We start from the raw sequence: 20,029 nt of genomic DNA, 5'->3' as shown, positions 1-20,029 counted from the left end.
ACAGGTCACAGGTGAGGATGTTACCTTTAGTAGCCATTCACACCCATTTGTGTCAACTTCTGTGCATGTTATCGGCCAAAATCACCAGGGGATGTGAACTACTGATCAGGGTCATTTGGATGTTTTGGGTTGTCATTATGATGTAAAAAAGAGAAAACACAGTAGTCTGACAATAAATGGCTTCACCTAACCACTGACCATGAGTGGAGGAAAAGTTTTGGTGTTATCATTCATATTCTCTGAAAAAAGGCCAAGAAAGCAAAAATTCTGCCAGGGTATGTAAACTTTTGAGCACAACTGTATAGTGCACAAATAATACCGCCATATAGTGACTAAATAATACCACCTTATGGTGACCAAATAATACAGCTCTATAGTTACCAAATAATACAGCTTTATAGTGACCAAATAATACTGCCTTATAGTAACCAAATAATACTGCCTTATAGTAACCAAATAATACCAGCCTATAGTGCACAAATAATACTGCCATATAGTAACCAAATAGTACCGCCTTCTAGTGATCAAATAATACCGCCTTCTAATGACTTGAATAATACCACCTTATGGTGACCAAATAATACAGCTCTATAGTGACCAAATAATACCACCTTATAGTGACCAAATAATACCGCCATATAGTAACCAAATAATACCAGCATATGGTGCACAAATAATACCGCCATATAGTGACTAAATAATACCACCTTATGGTGACCAAATAATACAGCTCTATAGTGACCAAATAATACCGCCTTATAGTAACCAAATAATACCAGCATATAGTGCACAAATAATACCGCCATATAGTGACTAAATAATACCACCTTATGGTGACCAAATAATACAGCTCTATAGTTACCAAATAATACAGCTTTATAGTGACCAAATAATGCTGCCTTATAGTATCCAAATAATACCAGCCTATAGTGCACAAATAATACTGCCATATAGTAACCAAATAGTACCACCTTCTAGTGATCAAATAATACCGCCTTCCAATGACTTGAATAATACCACCTTATGGTGACCAAATAATACAGCTCTATAGTGGCCAAATAATACCACCTTATAGTGACCAAATAATACCGCCATATAGTGACACAATAACAGCCTTATAAGTAAAGAAAACAAATTGCCAGATGCATTGTGATGACGCCACCGATACCAGGCGTCATGTGCCCCATCAGTGGGCGCCGGGGATGCTCCCTGTGCAATCTTACAAGTCTCACACAACTAGGTCTCTGCCCCAGAGGAAAGTGTAATTGACTCGTGCACTGACTTTTACAATCTGGGTGTACCGGACACTGGATTAGAAGCATGGGATAATGGCGGCGTCTCCTCGCTCTGACGTCACCGCTCAGAAAATGACAATATAAGTCGCAGAACAGAGATCCAATGTTTCCAGCGCTCGGGATCCGGCGCCTCGTTAATAATTGACGCTGATCGTCCTTCGATCAATCAGCTCCGCCCACATTGCGGATTGTTCATCTCTTAATTACTGGCGTCCGCTCCTCTGTAAGGAAGAGTCAGTAACATCAGGGCTCGCAGATCCGCCACAGGCGCTGACTTATCAGGTGCCCCCATGTACGCCGCGTATGCTGTGCCCCCCGGGCGCAGGAAGGGACACCAGCGGCTAAACGCCATCAATTATGGATTTCTTCCCCAGACCCCCGGCTGCTGGATCACCGACACATGAATATTATATATATATCCGTCTACTCTACGTGACGTCCACTAATACCTGAGCCGCGACCAAGTGCAATCAGCACATAGGATATAAATCAGAGAGACCTGCACTTTTTTTTTTTTATTATATATATATACATATTGAGCAGTTCATTAATAACACTAATTGGAGCTGATAGCTTCACTTTTATACTTTATGGATGGTGGGGAGTCAGATATCATAGAGTGGGCTAGTATATAATATTCCACATTCGTATAAATTTGTTTACTCTGTATAAAAAATAGCTGCTGAGATACTCTGTGGTCCATACGAATGTGTTGCAGTTTACTTTGTGTTTGTGTTCCCCTCTATATGTATTTTAAATGTTATGTTCAGTAGTATTGAAATAAAAGTTTGTATAATTTTTCTATACTTTGGCATTTGACTTCCTTGGTAATATATGGGATGCCAGCACATAAGATATCAGAATAATATAGAAGATGGTGTAAAATACCGCAACACCAGCGTATATACCGTACAATGTGTAACACAATAGAACAGAGGAATGATAAAACCAAAACATCATATAGTAAGTATCACACAACATAAAAGTGCAAAGATAGAATAAGTATGCAAATATGGTAATATCGTAACATCATTTACTGTAAAACATAATACAAAATGAAATAATACAGTTTATTATATTATCTTACTATATTTTAACTTCAAAATATGGTATCACATCACATAATATAACATATTCACCACCACGGGAGCTCAGAGTTTACAGAGGACATTAACTGAGAGATGTATACACATAATACAGGGAGCTCCCCCTAGTGGTGGCTGCAGACAGGATCTTATCATGGATCTCTGTATACAGGGATCTCCCCCTAGTGGTGACTGCAGACAGGATATTATCATGTATCTCTGTATACAGGGATCTCCCCCTAGTGGTGACTGCAGACAGGATATTATCATGGATCTCTGTATACAGGGATCTCCCCCTAGTGGTGGCTGCAGACAGGATCTTATCATGTATCTCTGTATACAGGGGGCTCCCCCTAGTGGTGGCTGCAGACAGAATCTTATCATGTATCTCTGTATACAGGGAGCTCCCCCTAGTGGTGGCTGCAGACAGGATCTTATCATGTATCTCTGTATACAGGGAGCTCCCTCTAGTGGTGGCTGCAGACAGGATCTTATCATGTATCTCTGTATACAGGGAACTCCCCCTAGTGGTGACTGCAGACAGGATCTTATCATGTATCTCTGTATACAGGGAGCTCCCCCTAGTGGTGGCTGCAGACAGGATCTTATCATGTATCTCTGTATACAGGGAGCTCCCCCTAGTGGTGGCTGCAGACAGGATCTTATCATGTATCTCTGTATACAGGGAGATCCCCCTAGTGGTGGCTGCAGACAGGATCTCATCATGTATCTCTGTATACAGGGAGATCCCCCTAGTGGTGGCTGCAGACAGGATCTCATCATGTATCTCTGTATACAGGGAGCTCCCCCTAGTGGTGACTGCAGACAGGATCTTATCATGTATCTCTGTATACAGGGAGCTCCCCCTAGTGGTGGCTGCAGACAGGATCTTATCGTGTATCTCTGTATACAGGGAGCTCCCCCTAGTGGTGGCTGCAGACAGGATCTTATCGTGTATCTCTGTATACAGGGAGCTCCCCCTAGTGGTGGCTGCAGACAGGATCTTATCATGTATCTCTGTATACAGGGAGCTCCCCCTAGTGATGACTGCAGACAGGATCTTATCATGTATCTCTGTATACAGGGAGCTCCCCCTAGTGGTGGCTGCAGACAGGATCTTATCATGTATCTCTGTATACAGGGAGCTCCCCCTAGTGGTGGCTGCAGACAGGATCTTATCATGTATCTCTGTATACAGGGAGCTCCCCCTAGTGGTGGCTGCAGACAGGATCTTATCATGTATCTCTGTATACAGGGAGCTCCCCCTAGTGGTGGCTGCAGACAGGATCTTATCATGTATCTCTGTATACAGGGAGCTCCTCCTAGTGGTGGCTGCAGACAGGATCTTATCATGTATCTCTGTATACAGGGAGCTCCCCCTAGTGGTGGCTGCATACAGGATCTTATCATGTATCTCTGTATACAGGGAGCTCCCCCTAGTGGTGACTGCAGACAGGATGTTATGTATCTCTGTATACAGGGAGCTCCCCCTAATGGTGGCTGCAGACAGGATCTTATCATGTATCTCTGTATACAGGGAGCTCCCCCTAATGGTGGCTGCAGACAGGATCTTATCATGTATCTCTGTATACAGGGAGCTCCCCCTAGTGGTGGCTGCAGACAGGATCTTATCATGTATCGTTATATATACAGGGAGCTCCCCCTAGTGGTGGCTGCAGACAGGATCTTATCATGTATCTCTGTATACAGGGAGCTCCCCCTAGTGGTGGCTGCAGACAGGATCTTATCATGTATCGTTATATATACAGGGAGCTCCCCCTAGTGGTGACTGCAGACAGGATCTTATCATGTGTCTCTGTATACAGGGAGCTCCCCCTAGTGGTGGCTGCAGACAGGATCTTATCATATATCTCTGTATACAGGGGGCTCCCCCTAGTGGTGACTGCAGACAGTATCTTACCCTGTATCTCTGTATACAGGGAGCTCCCCCTAGTGGTGGCTGCAGACAGGATCTTATCATGTATCTCTGTATACAGGGGGCTCCCCCTAGTGGTGGCTGCAGACAGGATCTTATCATGTATCTCTGTATACAGGGAGCTCCCCCTAGTGGTGACTGCAGACAGGATCTTATCATGTATCTCTGTATACAGGGAGCTCCCCCTAGTGGTGGCTGCAGACAGGATCTTATCATGTATCTCTGTATACAGGGAGCTCCCCCTAGTGGTGGCTGCAGACAGGATCTTATCATGTATCTCTGTATACAGGGAGCTCCCCCTAGTGGTGACTGCAGACAGGATCTTATCATGTGTCTCTGTATACAGGGAGCTCCCCCTAGTGGTGGCTGCAGACAGGATCTTATCATATATCTCTGTATACAGGGAGCTCCCCCTAGTGGTGGTTGCAGATAGTATCTTATCATGTATCTCTGTGTACAGGGAGCTCCCCCTAGTGGTGGCTGCAGACAGGATCTTATGTATCTCTGTATACAGGGAGCTCCCCCTAGTGGTGGCTGCAGACAGGATATTATCATGTATCTCTGTATACAGGAAGCTCCCCCTAGTGGTGGCTGCAGACAGGATCTTATCATGTATCTCTGTATACAGGGAGCTCCCCCTAGTGGTGACTGCAGACAGGATCTTATCATGTATCTCTGTATACAGGGAGCTCCCCCTAGTGGTGACTGCAGACAGGATCTTATCATGTATCTCTGTATACAGGGAGCTCCTCCTAGTGGTGACTGCAGACAGGATATTATCATGTATCTCTGTATACAGGGAGCTCCCCCTAGTGGTGACTGCAGACAGGATCTTATCATGTATCTCTGTATACAGGGAGCTCCCCCTAATGGTGGCTGCATACAGGATCTTATCATGTATCTCTGTATACAGGGAGCTCCCCCTTGTGGTGGCTGCAGACAGGATATTATCATGTGTCTCTGTATACAGGGAGCTCCCCCTAGTGGTGGCTGCAGACAGGATCTTATCATATATCTCTGTATACAGGGAGCTCCCCCTAGTGGTGGTTGCAGATAGTATCTTATCATGTATCTCTGTGTACAGGGAGCTCCCCCTAGTGGTGACTGCAGACAGGATCTTATCACGTATCTGTATACAGGGAACTCCCCCTAGTGGTGACTGCAGACACGTTCTTATCATGTATCTCTGTATACAGGGAGCTCCCCCTAGTGGTGGCTGCAGACAGGATCTTATCATGTATCTCTGTATACAGGGAGCTCCCCCTAGTGGTGACTGCAGACAGGATCTTATCATGTATCTCTGTATACAGGGAGCTCCCCCTAGTGGTGGCTGCAGGCAGGATCTTATCATGTATCTCTGTATACAGGGAGCTCCCCCTAGTGGTGACTGCAGACAGGATCTTATCATGTGTCTCTGTATACAGGGAGCTCCCCCTAGTGGAGGCTGCAGACAGGATCTTATCATGTATCTCTGTATACAGGGAGCTCCCCCTAGTGGTGACTGCAGACAGGATCTTATCATGTATCTCTGTATACAGGGAGCTCCCCCTAGTGGTGACTGCAGACAGGATCTTATCATATATCTCTGTATACAGGGAGCTCCCCCTAGTGGTGACTGCAGACAGGATCTTATCATGTATCTCTGTATACAGGGAGCTCCCCCTAGTGGTGACTGCAGACAGGATCTTATCATGTATCACTGTATACAGGGAGCTCCCCCTAGTGGTGGCTGCAGACAGGACCTTATCATGTATCTCTGTATACAGGGAGCTCCCCCTAGTGGTGGCTGCAGACAGGATCTTATCATGTATCTCTGTATACAGGGAACTCCCCTAGTGGTGGCTGCAGACAGGATCTTATCATGTATCTCTGTATACAGGGAGCTCCCCCTAGTGGTGACTGCAGACAGGATCTTATCATGTGTCTCTGTATACAGGGAGCTCCCCCTAGTGGTGACTGCAGACAGAATCTTATCATGTGTCTCTGTATACAGGGAGCTCCCCCTAGTGGTGGCTGCAGACAGGATCTCATCATGTATCTCTGTATACAGGGAGCTCCCCCTAGTGGTGGCTGCAGACAGGATCTTATCATGTATCTCTGTATACAGGGAGCTCCCCCTAGTGGTGGCTGCAGACAGGATCTTATCATGTATCTCTGTATACAGGGAGCTCCCCCTAGTGGTGACTGCAGACAGGATCTTATCATGTATCTCTGTATACAGGGAGCTCCCCCTAGTGGTGACTGCAGACAGAATCTTATCACGTATCTCTGTATACAGGGAGCTCCCCCTAGTGGTGGCTGCAGACAGGATCTTATCATGTATCTCTGTATACAGGGAGCTCCCCCTAGTGGTGACTGCAGACAGGACCTTATCATGTATCTCTGTATACAGGGAGCTCCCCCTAGTGGTGGCTGCAGACAGGATCTTATCATGTATCTCTGTATACAGGGAGCTCCTCCTAGTGGTGGCTGCAGGCAGGATCTTATCATATATCTCTGTATACAGGGAGCTCCCCGTAGTGGTGGCTGCAGACAGGACCTTATCATGTATCTCTGTATACAGGGAGCTCCCCCTAGTGGTGGCTGCAGACAGGATCTTATCATGTATCTCTGTATATACGGAGCTCCCCCTAGTGGTGACTGCAGACAGGATCTTATGATATATCTCTGTATACAGGGAGCTCCCCCTAGTGGTGACTGCAGACAGGATCTTATCATGTATCTCTGTATACAGGGAGCTCCCCCTAGTGGTGGCTGCAGACAGGATCTTATCATGTATCTCTGTATACAGGGAGCTCCCCCTAGTGGTGGCTGCAGACAGGATCTTATCATGCATCTCTGTATACAGGGAGCTCCCCCTAGTGGTGACTGCAGACAGGGTAATTACCCGGACTGTTGCATGAAGACAGTGAGTTTATGTTTGGAAACTAGGAAGATTACTGATATAATGAGGTCAGAGATGGAGTTTGGCTGGAGATGCTTTAGTAGACTATGGTGGAGGACGGTGGGGTGTACTGTGCACTCTGGACTCCCCTGTACTCACCCCGGACCTTCGTTTGTTTTTTGCGCAGATTTACATATTACTACAGCAGAGCTGCTAATTGAAATATGGAGTCATGATTGTCAATAATGTGGTATTTATGAGCGGCTCAGCGGGGGGAGGGAATTAGAGGTAATAGCGGCCCTCCATTAAGTCTGAACAAGCCTCCGCTACTTGCAGCCGCCGCTCCTCCATGCTTCGTCTTCTCATTAAGCCTAATCAAAGATGGCTGCACTTTGCATATTTCAACTCCGGGATTATCTGAGCCTTTGTCAGTGCAGAAAACAAGATTCAGAACGCCGATGTGTCACATATAAAAATAGAAGTTATCAAAGGCCGAAAATAAAAGGGCCGTACACAGTGAGGAGCCGCTGGGGGTCTGCCCTGATGCTCAATCGTTTCTCCTAGTCTTTGTGTTTAATGCAGGCGAGACGTGACGTGTCACCGCTGCCGAAGGGTCTGCAGTCAGGATATGGCAGAGACGGGTGATGTCCGTCCTCGTGATATCAGACCTAATGCTGGACTGGGCCCATACACCCAAGTGCTGCTGATCCCAGCCCCCCAAATTATGGCCACGCTCCGGTCACACCCAGATTCACACGTCCGGCAGGGGAACTTGTCAGAGGGGCGCTGGTAGTGGGGGAAATTCAGCAGATGCCTGAAACGGCAAGGCGTAGACCCAAAACCTGGACTGTTCACTCTATCCCGAGGGTGTCCCCTGTATCTGGGGGCTGTCCGCTGTATCCGGGGGCTGTCCGCTGTATCCGGGGGCTGTCCGCTGTATCCGGGGGCTGTCCGCTGTATCCGGGGGCTGTCCGCTGTATCCGGGGGCTGTCCCCTGTATCCGGGGGCTGTCTGCTGTATCCGGGGGCTGTCCGCTGTATCCGGGGGCTGTCCCCTGTATCCGGGGGCTGTCCACTGTATCCGGGGGCTGTCCCCTGTAGGGGCTGTCCCCTGTATCCGGGGGCTGTCCGCTGTATCCGGGGGCTGTCCGCTGTATCCGGGGGCTGTCCCCTGTATCCGGGGGCTGTCCGCTGTATCCGGGGGCTGTCCGCTGTATCTGGGGGCTGTCCGATGTATCCGGGGGCTGTCCGCTGTATCTGGGGGCTGTCCGCTGTATCTGGGGGCTGTCCGCTGTATCTGGAGGCTGTCCGCTGTATCTGGGGTCTGTCCGCTGTATCTGGGGTCCGTCCGCTGTATGCGGAGGCTGTCCGCTGTATCTGGGGGCTGTCCATTGAATCTGGGGGCTGTCCACTGCATCTGGGGGCTGTCGACTGTATCTGGGGCCTGTCCGCTGTATCTGGAGACTGTCCGCTGTGTCTAAGGGCTGTCCGCTGTGTCTGGGGGCTGTCTGCTGTGTCCGGGTGCAGTCTGCTGTGTCCAGGGGCTGTTCTCTGTATCTTGGGGCTGTCCGCTGTATTTTGGGGGCTGTCCGCTGTGTCCGGGGGCTGTCCGCTGTGTCCGGGGCAGTCTGCTGTGTCCAGGGGCTGTGCTCTGTATCTTGGGGCTGTCCGCTGTATCTGGAGACTGTCCGCTGTATCTGGGGTTTGTCCGCTGTGTCCGGGGGCTGTCCGCTGTGTCCGGGGCAGTCTGCTGTATCCGGGGGCTGTCCGCTGTATCTGGGGGCTGTCCGCTGTATCTGGGGTCTGTCCGCTGTATCTGGGGGGCTGTCCGCTGTATCCGGGGGCTGTCCGCTGTATCCGGGGGCTGTCCGCTGTATCTGGGGGCTGTCTGCTGTATTTTGGGGGCTGTCCGCTGTGTCCGGGGGCTGTCCGCTGTGTCCGGGGCAGTCTGCTGTGTCCAGGGGCTGTGCTCTGTATCTTGGGGCTGTCCGCTGTATTTGGGGGCTGTCCACTGTGTCCGGGGGCTGTCCACTGTGTCCGGGGGCAGTCCGCTCTATCCAGGGCTGTCCGTTGCGTTCGGGGGCTGTCCTCTGTATCTTGTGGCTGTCTGCTGTGTCTGGGGGCTGTCCGCTGTGATCAGGGGCTGTATGCTCTATCCCAGAGCTGTATGTTGCATTCGGGGGCTGTGCGTTGCGTTCAGAGGCTGTCCTTTGTATGCGGGGGCTTTCTTCTGTATCCATGTGCTGTCCTCTGTATCCATGGGCTGTCCTCTGTATCTGGGTACTGTCCTCTGTACCTGGGGGCTGTTCGCTGTGTCCGGGGGCTGTCGCAAAACATCCCCGCAGCTTGATGCTGCCATCACCATGTTTCACTGTGGGGATGGTGTTTTTGGGGTGTTGGGCTGTGTTGGGTTGGAGCCAGACATAGCGTTTACCTTGGTGGCCAAAAAGTTCAATTTTAGTCTCATCTGACCACAGCACCTTCCTCCATACATTTGGTGAGTCTTCCACTCTTTTGGCAAACTCACAATGAGCCTTACAATTTTTTGTGTGTAAGTAAAGGCTTTTTTTCTACCCACTTTTCAATAAAGGCCACTTCTATGGAGTGTACAGACTTGTACTTCACAACAACTTTGTCCCTGAATTGTTTGGAGATCTCCCTGGTCTTTGTGGTGTTGTTTGGAGATCTCCTAGGTGTCTGTGGTGTTGTTTGGAGATCTCCCTGGTCTTTGTGGTGTTGTTTGGAGATCTCCTTGGTCTTCGTGGTGTTGTTTGAAGGTCTCCCTGGTCTTTGTGGTGTTGTTTGGAGATCTCCCTGGTCTTTGTGGTGTTGTTTGGAGATCTCCCTGGTCTTTGTGGTGTTGTTTGGAGATCTCCTTGGTCTTCGTGGTGTTGTTTGGAGATCTCCTTGGTCTTCGTGGTGTTGTTTGGAGATCTCCTTGGTCTTTGTGGTGTTGTTTGGAGATCTCCTTGGTCTTCGTGGTGTTGTTTGGAGATCTCCTTGGTCTTCGTGGTGTTGTTTGGAGATCTCCTAGGTGTCTGTGGTGTTGTTTGGAGATCTCCTTGGTCTTTGTGGTGTTGTTTGGAGATCTCCTTGGTCTTTGTGGTGTTGTTTGAAGATCTCCTTGGTCTTCGTGGTGTTGTTTGGAGATCTCCTTGGTCTTTGTGGTGTTGTTTGGAGATCACCTTGGTCTTCACGGTGGTGTTTGGTTAGTGGAGCCTCTTGTTAATGGTGTTGGAGCCTCTGTGCCCTTTCAGAAAAGGTAAAGTGTCTATACCTACAGACACGGGACATTAGATCGCACACAGGGTAACATCCTATCACTAACCATGGAACTAATAAAGGGAATTGCTGGCACCAGACATTTTTAGGGCCTTCATTGCAAAAGGGGTGAATACATATGCACATGCCAATTTTTACTTATTTGATCAACTAAATTAAATTTATGCCTATATTTTTCTCACTTCACTTCACCATCTTAGACTATTTAGTGCTGATACATCACACAGAAATCAGATTCCAAAAATATTTCCATGCAGGTTGTAATGTATCAAAATAGGTAAAAAGCAGAGGGGGTGAATACTTTCGCAAGCCACTGTATCAATACCAGTGCATAAGAGACAGAGTCTGTGTCATCTCTGCCTCTCTGTATAGTTGTATTTATATGGAAGGAGAGAATGTCGGAGATTCGTAAAGAAGGGTCTTGTTACATTTCTCTAAAAACTCCTCTCCTCTGCACCAATATGTAACGAAAAAAGCTGAAAATGAAAATTCGAAAAAAAAAATTGCTTCTTCGAGAAAACCAAAAATCGCTTGTGACCCTCAGAAGTTACCAAAGTCCCTTATATGACTGATATAAAATGTGAACTGAGCCCAAGAGCTAGCACTCCACCTCGTTATACGATCAGCGCTGCATTAATGCAATAAATGAGCAGATATTTGCCTGACATGTTTAACAGCAGCATCGCTCACTATGAAGATGGAGGGTGGCGGCACTGCTCACATCCCCGGATCAGACGATCTCCTGCGGTTCCCTCATTGACGAGCGTCTCAGGACTCGCGATTAGTTTTAATTGGCGACTGAAGAGTAAAAGAAAGATTTGATCTCAGCCACAGAGAAGGTTTGATGCGCAAGTGATCCCTGACCCCGAGACAGTGAGAAGCAGCGCGTCCTGGAAGAGCGGGAACATTCCTGCTACAAGAATATTCCACAGAAGAGAGGATGATTGTGGTATATACAGGCGCTAATCCAGACATGACTAATTATTACATACACCGACTTATGATGGAGTCTGAGAATACGGAAAGTGCGATATCAGGTTATTACATAACTAAGATTCATGTATCATCCAATCACTGTGCAGACACCGGGAATAAGAAAAAATGCAGAACCGGACCGCCTGTAATATAGGAGTTATATTCATGTACATAGGGGCAGTATTATAGGAGTTATATTCATGTACATAGGGGCAGTATTATAGTAGTTATATTCTTGTACATAGAGGCAGTATTATAGTAGTTATATTCTTGTACATAGGAGCAGTATTATAGTAGTTATATTCTTGTACATAGGAGCAGTATTATAGTAGTTATATTCTTGTACATAGGAGCAGTATTATAGTAGTTATATTCTTGTACATAGGGGCAGTATTATAGGAGTTATATTCCTGTACATAGGGGCAGTATTATAGGAGTTATATTCTTGTACATAGGGGCAGTATTATAGGAGTTATATTCATGTACATAGGGGCAGTATTATAGTAGTTATATTCTTGTATATAGGGGCAGTATTATAGTAGTTATATTCTTGTACATAGGGGCAGTATTATAGTAGTTATATTCTTGTATATAGGGGCAGTATTATAGTAGTTATATTCTTGTACATAGGGGCAGTATTATAGTAGTTATATTCTTGTATATAGGAGCAGTATTATAGTAGTTATATTCTTGTACATAGGGGCAGTATTATAGTAGTTATATTCTGTATATAGGAGCAGTATTATAGTAGTTATATTCTTGTACATAGGGGGCAGTATTATAGTAGTTATATTGTTGTACATAGGGGGCAGTATTATAGTAGTTATATTCTTGTACATAGGGGCAGTATTATAGTAGTTATATTCTGTATATAGGGACAGTATTATAGTAGTTATATTCTTGTACATAGGTGCAGTATTATAGTAGTTATATTCTTGTACATAGGAGCAGTATTATAGTAGTTATATTCTTGTACACAGGAGCAGTATTATAGTAGTTATATTCTTGTACATAGAGGCAGTATTATAGTAGTTATATTCTTGTACATAGGAGCAGTATTATAGTAGTTATATTCTTGTACATTGGGGCAGTATTATAGGAGTTATATTCTTGTACATAGAGGCAGTATTATAGTAGTTATATTCTTGTACATAGGAGCAATATTATAGTAGTTATATTCATGTACATAGGAGAGCAGTATTATAGGAGTTATATTCATGTACATTGGGGCAGTATTATAGTAGTTATATTCTTGTATATAGGGGCAGTATTATAGTAGTTATATTCTTGCACATAGGGAGCAGTATTATAGTAGTTATATTCTTGTACATAGGAGCAGTATTATAGTAATTATATTCTTGTATATAGGGGCAGTATTATAGTAGTTATATTCTTGTATATAGGGGCAGTATTATAGTAGTTATATTCTTGTACATAGGGGCAGTATTATAGTAGTTACATTCTTGTACATAGGAGCAGTATTATAGTAGTTATATTCTTGTACATAGGAGCAGTATTATAGTAGTTATATTCTTGTGCATAGGGGCAGTATTATAGTAGTTATATTCTTGTACATAAGAGCAGTATTATAGTAGTTATATTCTTGTACATAGGGGCAGTATTATAGTAGTTATATTCTTGTACATAGGAGCAGTATTATAGTAGTTATATTCTTTTACATAGGGGACAGTATTATAGTAGTTATATTCTTGTACATAGGGGGCAGTATTATAGTAGTTATATTCTTGTACATAGGAGCAGTATTATAGTAGTTATATTCTTGTACATAGGGGACAGTATTATAGTAGTTATATTCTTGTACATAGGGGGCAGTATTATAGCAGTTATATTCTTGTACATAGGAGCAGTATTATAGTAGTTACATTCTTGTACATAGGGGACAGTATTATAGTAGTTATATTCTTGTACATAGGGGGCAGTATTATAGTAGTTATATTCTTGTACATAGGGGGCAGTATTATAGCAGTTATATTCTTGTACATAGGAGCAGTATTATAGTAGTTATATTCTTGTACATAGGGGACAGTATTATAGTAGTTATATTCTTGAACATAGGGGCAGTATTATAGTAGTTATAGTCTTGTACATAGGGGCAGTATTATAGTAGTTATATTCTTGTACATAGGAGCAGTATTATAGTAGTTATATTCTTGTACATAGGAGAGGTATTATAGTAGTTATATTCTCGAACATAGGGGCAGTATTATAGTAGTTATATTCTTGTACATAAGAGCAGTATTATAGTAGTTATATTCTTGTACATAGGGGCAGTATTATAGTAGTTATATTCTTGTACATAGGAGCAGTATTATAGTAGTTATATTCTTTTACATAGGAGAGGTATTATAGTAGTTATATTCTCGAACATAGGGGCAGTATTATAGTAGTTATATTCTTGTACATAAGAGCAGTATTATAGTAGTTATATTCTTGTACATAGGGGCAGTATTATAGTAGTTATATTCTTGTACATAGGAGCAGTATTATAGTAGTTATATTCTTTTACATAGGGGACAGTATTATAGTAGTTATATTCTTGTACATAGGGGGCAGTATTATAGTAGTTATATTCTTGTACATAGGAGCAGTATTATAGTAGTTATATTCTTGTACATAGGGGACAGTATTATAGTAGTTATATTCTTGTACATAGGGGGCAGTATTATAGCAGTTATATTCTTGTACATAGGAGCAGTATTATAGTAGTTACATTCTTGTACATAGGGGACAGTATTATAGTAGTTATATTCTTGTACATAGGGGGCAGTATTATAGTAGTTATATTCTTGTACATAGGGGGCAGTATTATAGCAGTTATATTCTTGTACATAGGAGCAGTATTATAGTAGTTATATTCTTGTACATAGGGGACAGTATTATAGTAGTTATATTCTTGAACATAGGGGCAGTATTATAGTAGTTATAGTCTTGTACATAGGGGCAGTATTATAGTAGTTATATTCTTGTACATAGGAGCAGTATTATAGTAGTTATATTCTTGTACATAGGAGAGGTATTATAGTAGTTATATTCTCGAACATAGGGGCAGTATTATAGTAGTTATAGTCTTGTACATAGGGGGCAGTATTATAGTAGTTATATTCTTGTACATAGGAGCAGTATTATAGCAGTTATATTCTTGTACATAGGAGCAGTAGTATAGTAGTTATATTCTTGTACATAGGGGCAGTATTATAGTAGTTATATTCTTGTACATAGGAGCAGTAGTATAGTAGTTATATTCTTGTATATAGGGGCAGTATTATAGTAGTTATATTCTTATATATGGGGCAGTATTATAGTAGTTATATGCTTGTACATAGGGGCAGTATTATAGTAGTTATATTTTTGTACATAGGGGCAGTATTATAGTAGTTATATTCTTGTACATAGGAGCAGTATTATAGTAGTTATATTCTTGTACATAGGGGCAGTATTATAGTAGTTATATTCTTGAACATAGGGGCAGTATTATAGTAGTTATATTCTTGTACATAAGAGCAGTATTATAGTAGTTATATTCTTGTACATAGGGGCAGTATTATAGTAGTTATATTCTTGTACATAGGAGCAGTATTATAGTAGTTATATTCTTGTACATAGGGGACAGTATTATAGTAGTTATATTCTTGTACATAGGGGGCAGTATTATAGTAGTTATATTCTTGTACATAGGAGCAGTATTATAGTAGTTATATTCTTGTACATAGGGGACAGTATTATAGTAGTTATATTCTTGTACATAGGGGGCAGTATTATAGCAGTTATATTCTTGTACATAGGAGCAGTATTATAGTAGTTATATTCTTGTACATAGGGGACAGTATTATAGTAGTTATATTCTTGTACATAGGGGACAGTATTATAGTAGTTATATTCTTGAACATAGGGGCAGTATTATAGTAGTTATAGTCTTGTACATAGGGGCAGTATTATAGTAGTTATATTCTTGTACATAGGAGCAGTATTATAGTAGTTATATTCTTGTACATAGGGGACAGTATTATAGTAGTTATATTCTTGTACATAGGAGAGGTATTATAGTAGTTATATTCTCGAACATATGGGCAGTATTATAGTAGTTATAGTCTTGTACATAGGGGGCAGTATTATAGTAGTTATATTCTTGTACATAGGAGCAGTATTATAGCAGTTATATTCTTGTACATAGGAGCAGTAGTATAGTAGTTATATTCTTGTATATAGGGGCAGTATTATAGTAGTTATATTCTTGTACATAGGGGGCAGTATTATAGTAGTTATAGTCTTGTACATAGGGGGCAGTATTATAGTAGTTATATTCTTGTACATAGGAGAGGTATTATAGTAGTTATATTCTTGAACATAGGGGCAGTATTATAGTAGTTATAGTCTTGTACATAAGGGGCAGTATTATAGCAGTTATATTCTTGTACATAGGAGCAGTATTATAGCAGTTATATTCTTGTACATAGGAGCAGTAGTATAGTAGTTATATTCTTGTACATAGGGGCAGTATTATAGTAGTTATATTCTTGTACATAGGAGCAGTAGTATAGTAGTTATATTCTTGTATATAGGGGCAGTATTATAGTAGTTATATTCTTATATATGGGGCAGTATTATAGTAGTTATATGCTTGTACATAGGGGCAGTATTATAGTAGTTATATTTTTGTACATAGGGGCAGTATTATAGTAGTTATATTCTTGTACATAGAAGCAGTATTATAGTAGTTATATTCTTGTACATAGGGGCAGTATTATAGTAGTTATATTCTTGTACATAGGAGCAGTATTATAGTAGTTATATTCTTGTACATAGGGGCAGTATTATAGTAGTTATATTCTTGAACATAGGGGCAGTATTATAGTAGTTATATTCTTGTACATAAGAGCAGTATTATAGTAGTTATATTCTTGTACATAGGGGCAGTATTATAGTAGTTATATTCTTGTACATAGGAGCAGTATTATAGTAGTTATATTCTTGTACATAGGGGACAGTATTATAGTAGTTATATTCTTGTACATAGGGGGCAGTATTATAGTAGTTATATTCTTGTACATAGGAGCAGTATTATAGTAGTTATATTCTTGTACATAGGGGACAGTATTATAGTAGTTATATTCTTGTACATAGGGGGCAGTATTATAGCAGTTATATTCTTGTACATAGGAGCAGTATTATAGTAGTTATATTCTTGTACATAGGGGACAGTATTATAGTAGTTATATTCTTGTGCATAGGGGGCAGTATTATAGTAGTTATATTCTTGTACATAGGGGGTAGTATTATAGCAGTTATATTCTTGTACATAGGAGCAGTATTATAGTAGTTATATTCTTGTACATAGGGGACAGTATTATAGTAGTTATATTCTTGAACATAGGGGCAGTATTATAGTAGTTATAGTCTTGTACATAGGGGCAGTATTATAGCAGTTATATTCTTGTACATAGGAGCAGTATTATAGTAGTTATATTCTTGTACATAGGGGACAGTATTATAGTAGTTATATTCTTGTACATAGGGGACAGTATTATAGTAGTTATATTCTTGAACATAGGGGCAGTATTATAGTAGTTATAGTCTTGTACATAGGGGCAGTATTATAGTAGTTATATTCTTGTACATAGGAGCAGTATTATAGTAGTTATATTCTTGTACATAGGGGACAGTATTATAGTAGTTATATTCTTGTACATAGGGGACAGTATTATAGTAGTTATATTCTTGAACATAGGGGCAGTATTATAGTAGTTATATTCTTGTACATAGGAGAGGTATTATAGTAGTTATATTCTTGTGCATAGGGGCAGTATTATAGTAGTTATATTCTTGTACATAAGAGCAGTATTATAGTAGTTATATTCTTGTACATAGGGGCAGTATTATAGTAGTTATATTCTTGTACATAGGAGCAGTATTATAGTAGTTATATTCTTGTACATAGGGGACAGTATTATAGTAGTTATATTCTTGTACATAGGGGGCAGTATTATAGTAGTTATATTCTTGTACATAGGAGCAGTATTATAGTAGTTATATTCTTGTACATAGGGGACAGTATTATAGTAGTTATATTCTTGTACATAGGGGGCAGTATTATAGCAGTTATATTCTTGTACATAGGAGCAGTATTATAGTAGTTACATTCTTGTACATAGGGGACAGTATTATAGTAGTTATATTCTTGTACATAGGGGGCAGTATTATAGTAGTTATATTCTTGTACATAGGGGGCAGTATTATAGCAGTTATATTCTTGTACATAGGAGCAGTATTATAGTAGTTATATTCTTGTACATAGGGGACAGTATTATAGTAGTTATATTCTTGAACATAGGGGCAGTATTATAGTAGTTATAGTCTTGTACATAGGGGCAGTATTATAGTAGTTATATTCTTGTACATAGGAGCAGTATTATAGTAGTTATATTCTTGTACATAGGAGAGGTATTATAGTAGTTATATTCTCGAACATAGGGGCAGTATTATAGTAGTTATAGTCTTGTACATAGGGGGCAGTATTATAGTAGTTATATTCTTGTACATAGGAGCAGTATTATAGCAGTTATATTCTTGTACATAGGAGCAGTAGTATAGTAGTTATATTCTTGTACATAGGGGCAGTATTATAGTAGTTATATTCTTGTACATAGGGGCAGTATTATAGTAGTTATATTCTTATATATGGGGCAGTATTATAGTAGTTATATTCTTGTACATAGGGGCAGTATTATAGTAGTTATATTCTCGAACATAGGGGCAGTATTATAGTAGTTATAGTCTTGTACATAGGGGGCAGTATTATAGTAGTTATATTCTTGTACATAGGAGCAGTATTATAGCAGTTATATTCTTGTACATAGGAGCAGTAGTATAGTAGTTATATGCTTGTACATAGGGGCAGTATTATAGTAGTTATATTTTTGTACATAGGGGCAGTATTATAGTAGTTATATTCTTGTACATAGGAGCAGTATTATAGTAGTTATATTCTTGTACATAGGGGCAGTATTATAGTAGTTATATTCTTGAACATAGGGGCAGTATTATAGTAGTTATATTCTTGTACATAAGAGCAGTATTATAGTAGTTATATTCTTGTACATAGGGGCAGTATTATAGTAGTTATATTCTTGTACATAGGAGCAGTATTATAGTAGTTATATTCTTGTACATAGGGGACAGTATTATAGTAGTTATATTCTTGTACATAGGGGGCAGTATTATAGTAGTTATATTCTTGTACATAGGAGCAGTATTATAGTAGTTATATTCTTGTACATAGGGGACAGTATTATAGTAGTTATATTCTTGTACATAGGGGGCAGTATTATAGCAGTTATATTCTTGTACATAGGAGCAGTATTATAGTAGTTATATTCTTGTACATAGGGGACAGTATTATAGTAGTTATATTCTTGTACATAGGGGACAGTATTATAGTAGTTATATTCTTGAACATAGGGGCAGTATTATAGTAGTTATAGTCTTGTACATAGGGGCAGTATTATAGTAGTTATATTCTTGTACATAGGAGCAGTATTATAGTAGTTATATTCTTGTACATAGGGGACAGTATTATAGTAGTTATATTCTTGTACATAGGAGAGGTATTATAGTAGTTATATTCTCGAACATATGGGCAGTATTATAGTAGTTATAGTCTTGTACATAGGGGGCAGTATTATAGTAGTTATATTCTTGTACATAGGAGCAGTATTATAGCAGTTATATTCTTGTACATAGGAGCAGTAGTATAGTAGTTATATTCTTGTATATAGGGGCAGTATTATAGTAGTTATATTCTTGTACATAGGGGGCAGTATTATAGTAGTTATAGTCTTGTACATAGGGGGCAGTATTATAGTAGTTATATTCTTGTACATAGGAGAGGTATTATAGTAGTTATATTCTTGAACATAGGGGCAGTATTATAGTAGTTATAGTCTTGTACATAAGGGGCAGTATTATAGCAGTTATATTCTTGTACATAGGAGCAGTATTATAGCAGTTATATTCTTGTACATAGGAGCAGTAGTATAGTAGTTATATTCTTGTACATAGGGGCAGTATTATAGTAGTTATATTCTTGTACATAGGAGCAGTAGTATAGTAGTTATATTCTTGTATATAGGGGCAGTATTATAGTAGTTATATTCTTATATATGGGGCAGTATTATAGTAGTTATATGCTTGTACATAGGGGCAGTATTATAGTAGTTATATTTTTGTACATAGGGGCAGTATTATAGTAGTTATATTCTTGTACATAGAAGCAGTATTATAGTAGTTATATTCTTGTACATAGGGGCAGTATTATAGTAGTTATATTCTTGTACATAGGAGCAGTATTATAGTAGTTATATTCTTGTACATAGGGGCAGTATTATAGTAGTTATATTCTTGAACATAGGGGCAGTATTATAGTAGTTATATTCTTGTACATAAGAGCAGTATTATAGTAGTTATATTCTTGTACATAGGGGCAGTATTATAGTAGTTATATTCTTGTACATAGGAGCAGTATTATAGTAGTTATATTCTTGTACATAGGGGACAGT

General features: G+C 40.9%; 1 protein-coding gene across 1 annotated transcript in view; it reads left to right on the top strand.

Moving 5' to 3' along the window:
- The window catches only part of PDE2A (phosphodiesterase 2A), an 835,594-nt gene that overhangs the window by 37,191 nt on the left and 778,374 nt on the right, over positions 1 to 20,029 (top strand). The gene's annotated exons all lie outside the window — the stretch shown is intronic.

The sequence above is a fragment of the Ranitomeya variabilis genome, chromosome 3, assembly GCF_051348905.1.
Source record: "Ranitomeya variabilis isolate aRanVar5 chromosome 3, aRanVar5.hap1, whole genome shotgun sequence".
In the NCBI taxonomy this organism is placed as follows: Eukaryota; Metazoa; Chordata; class Amphibia; order Anura; family Dendrobatidae; genus Ranitomeya; species Ranitomeya variabilis.
This window is presented reverse-complemented; position numbering and strand designations above follow the sequence as displayed.